Source organism: Ptychodera flava, unplaced genomic scaffold (genome assembly GCF_041260155.1).
Source record: "Ptychodera flava strain L36383 unplaced genomic scaffold, AS_Pfla_20210202 Scaffold_28__1_contigs__length_4768798_pilon, whole genome shotgun sequence".
NCBI lineage: Eukaryota > Metazoa > Hemichordata > Enteropneusta > Ptychoderidae > Ptychodera > Ptychodera flava.
In genome coordinates, this window is record NW_027248350.1 from 3,665,312 (window position 1) to 3,669,439 (window position 4,128).

General features: G+C 33.9%; 1 long non-coding RNA gene across 1 annotated transcript; it reads left to right on the forward strand.

The window, feature by feature from the left end:
- Positions 1-2,020: 2,020 nt before the first annotated feature.
- On the forward strand, positions 2,021-3,543 carry LOC139127049 (uncharacterized). Its single transcript, XR_011550907.1, has 3 exons — positions 2,021-2,140; positions 2,739-2,947; positions 3,321-3,543. It is a non-coding gene; the product is annotated as an uncharacterized lncRNA (long non-coding RNA).
- Positions 3,544-4,128: the final 585 nt, after the last annotated feature.

Consider the following 4,128-nt stretch of genomic DNA (forward strand, 5'->3'; position numbering starts at 1 on the left):
AAACAGCTAATGTACCCAAATGCTAAATGGGTCATATATGCTATACAAACCTGGTGCTGATAATTTACGAAAGTGATTTAAGAGATAAGCTGACATTGTAATGACTGTGTAACATCATTTTCTTGTTTTTGGTTCAGGGAATGTTTTCAAATATATCTTACAGCGATAAAAAAAGTCTTATTTGCATTTGTCCAAATAAGTCAACCATGTCACTTCCGTTTTCTACTTGGAACATGAATTATTTCTTCACCTTAAACACTTAAAAGGTCCAAGAATGGTATATTCAAAGCCTAATACAATCTACATTGTGCAAAGGACTAATTTTAAAAGATTTTATATGGAATGCCTACACTGTACTAAATGTAATAATTGAAACTTGAAAGGTTTTACAATATCGTAAAGAGAGAATGGAAGTTTTTACTAACATTGCTAAATATATTTTACCTAATTTTGAGCGATTCCTCATGTGCTTGATGATCATTAAATAATTTTCTTTAATTTTTCAAATTGACGTCAACTTATTTTAATTAATTATGTTATCAGTAAAATGAGTAGTTACATTAAGAGACACTATTTGTTTAAGTTATATTATACTTTAAATTCTTCCTATCGAAAGATGTCAATTTTATAACTTGAATGAACATTTTGCTCAGTACAAAGAAATTGACATGGTTATATATTTTCTGTGTATTTTAACTCATTTTAATGATTATATACAAATAGGGCCTACAGAATGAAAAGCCCTGTATAAATAAACAATGATTGATTCGTATAGTTCATTTCAATTATCTAGAGAATTTGCATAATGTCAATAACATTGGGAACTTACTAGAAGATTTGGATTTTCTTAATGCATACCAAAATGCTTGGCCAAATAACCAACACTTTGTACTAAGGGAGGCTGAAGAAAATGTGTGTTTTAGCTCTATTTTCTTTTATTTTCACCCTTACCCGTTTTACTAATATAGATTAAGTGTGGATAAAATGTACTTAAAGACCAGGTGTGTGGTCACTGGTAAATCAGATATACTTTTGACTGTGTGCAACTTGCCTGTTCATGCCACATACAGAAATTTATGATAATAATGATAAATAAATTATAATGATCACGATGATATAGAGGTACAATTGTTATACTATACTGCCAATTATCATGAAATATGGATTAGGAAAGCTCTTCCTTTATCAGCTGAAAGACCTTGAATTTAATAAGTCATGTTTGGAATTTTCTGGAATTTAATTAGTTGTGTAAGAGAGAGAATTTTAGAACAGTAATTGCATGTCAATAAAGTTCTAGATTGTTCTTATATGCTCTTAATATAAGCACATGAGTATTAATATTGGGACAGCAGGCTTGCAGTCAGACTTTTGGGATTGTGTGCAAACTATATTATGATCATGTAGAGAAAGACTGTGAATAAGTAATCTTGTTATCACATATTACTGAATATATGTGTTACTGTTGTTTTTGCATCTGGTTCATATTTATCTTCAGGTCTAGCAAACTTACCTGGCATGGTACAATACCTACCAGTGAAATTTGGATAAAGTTAGGTGGGGACAAGGGTCAGGGAACCATGAGAATGGTTTACCAAGTTGCTAACATCAGTAATCCAAATGTAGCAGATAATACAGTGATTTGGAGTACATTTGCAGCACCTGATTCCTATTACAATTTAGAAATAGCTTTAGCTGTTAACAGAGGTCAGGTAGACAAACTGGATGGCACTAAGGGGAAGTAAGTCTAAACATGCCTACTGTGTTTTACTAAACAATGAACAGATTGTACCATATATCTATTTTGGTACAATATTTGGAACTTAAGATACATACATATTGGTTATCCAAGTTTAATACATGCATTATACTGCTGATCCAAAATTCTGAAAAACAATGTGCAAATCTGACCAAACTTATGCAGCATAAATATGATACCTACATTAAATAGTACAAAAGGCAAAGTTGTTTTCTTGCATGTACAAAATGCATTGATGTGTAGAAACATGGGCACTAATTAGAATGGTGTGGACAATTGTCTTACATTCCACTTTGATTTATTTCAGGGACAAGACACTATTAGCACGGATGATGGGAGATTATGAGTATCTGGCCAAGAGTTATGGATTGTCTGGACCAAATGGTATGAAATGTATACTTGCATGCTATGATTTATACATAAGAAAAGTTGAGGCACTGACAGGACAGACAGTTTATTGTGTACACTTCAGTTTTACCAATGATTTACATGTGTACGTCCTTGACCTATCAGTTTGCAATATGTGCGTCTGTTAATAATCAGCATGCATTGTGTATGATATGCTGTAGAACACAATTATGATAATTTGTTGTAGTTTTTCGTTGACTTAAGACATTCACAGCTAACATTGATTAGTCAGATAAATTTAAAGGAAGGGGTACACAGTGGGTCAGATCTTGATAAATATTTGCAAGCTATTGACAAATGATTGTTTTCCTCTGTAGAAATTCTTGTGTTTATTTCTCAATTTAATTCTTACACATAGTATTAATATGTATACTGGCAATGCAAAATGTAGTAACCATGAATTTTTTTGAAATAAATATGTAAATTGATAAGTTTGCATATTACAGGTACATCCTCTCCAAGAGTTCACACATGCACATCAAATTGACTTCATGAACACCAGTCATGTCTCTAAGGTTTTTAAGTAATTATGTCAGTTTTTGTTCCTTGTCTTCCTCAAATTGAAATATTTTAGGGAAATATTTTTGCGTATGCTGTGTGATCAGCAAGGAACAAGCACAGTTGCCGAAGGAGGAACAACCATTGTCATCAATGAAGAAGAGAACCCTTGATGATATCAGAAAATGTCACAGTGAATTTCTTTCAACTGGTGGAAACCTAAGGCATGCCATGCAGCAATACAATAGTGTCAGAAAGCCACTTTTCAATGTACCACTGCACAGAGTATGTACTAATCAATTCAATCCACTATGTTGTTTGCTTCCATTGACCAACTAAACATATAGCTCTGTTCTGTTTCAATCAGTTCACTTTACCTTTCTCTGAACAGTTCAACAGACCACACTGTGACCTATCTACATGTATGCATGCCACTATGTCCATAACGGTGTGCACAAATAGAAGTTTATTAGTGAAGCTATATGCGAAAACAAGTTGACAATGAAGCCAGCACATATGTCAGCATTTGTGATCAATCTAGTTGTTGTATATTTGTATGTAGTGTTTTCTTCATAAATAGGTAGGTATGAACGTTACAAGATATTGTCATACATTAAAAGTAAAAGATACATGTGCTAACCCTTATATTTTATCACAGGTTGCAGTCCCAGGGTTGCACATCAGTCCTGGCTTGTTTTAATAAAAGTTTTTCACCATGATGGAAGCTAGCTGTGCAGTACTGGATATCAAGATCATCACGACTCTGGAGAGAGATGATGACATTGATGAACCCGTGCTGAAGCCTGCTGGATTTGACACATATGTGGCCATGTTGAAACAAGTCGAGACATTACAGTGTGAAGCGAAAGAACTCCAAGAAGAAGCTAGGACCTTGGCTTATAGTATTGAAAAGGCTCTGCTTGCTGATGATGACTGTGACGATGATGATGATGACGACAACAGTGAAGATGATGGCAGACCGCCACTAATGACCTTGGGCAAAGTTAAAAAAACCAGGAGAAAGTGCATACTACATTAACAAAATAAAAATACATGATTTTGTGCTAATTTTGAAATCTTGTGAGACACAATTAATTTCAGTGGCAGTGAGTTGCTAGCCAAGTCAAACTTTTTATCAAACTGGAATAGTTGCCATGTTAAATAAACATGTAATGTTTGTTTAGCATGGTGTGAAATTTCCTGTATCATGTGAGAACACCCACAGATAACCTGTCTAGCAACCTGAGATCTCAGAGGGTCTCCTTCATCTTTGAAAATGGCATATTGATACCAGAAGTAAGATCATTTTTGTGATGATAAGCAATAACATTGTAAATGTCAAGTGCACAGTCATGTCTATGCTGCATTTTCAGAATTTTGGCTTGTGCACATTTGTAGTGCAGTCAATACTTTCCAGACGAGCCAGTGTTTATCTTTGTTTTCTTAGATATCTGAAGCTACTGACG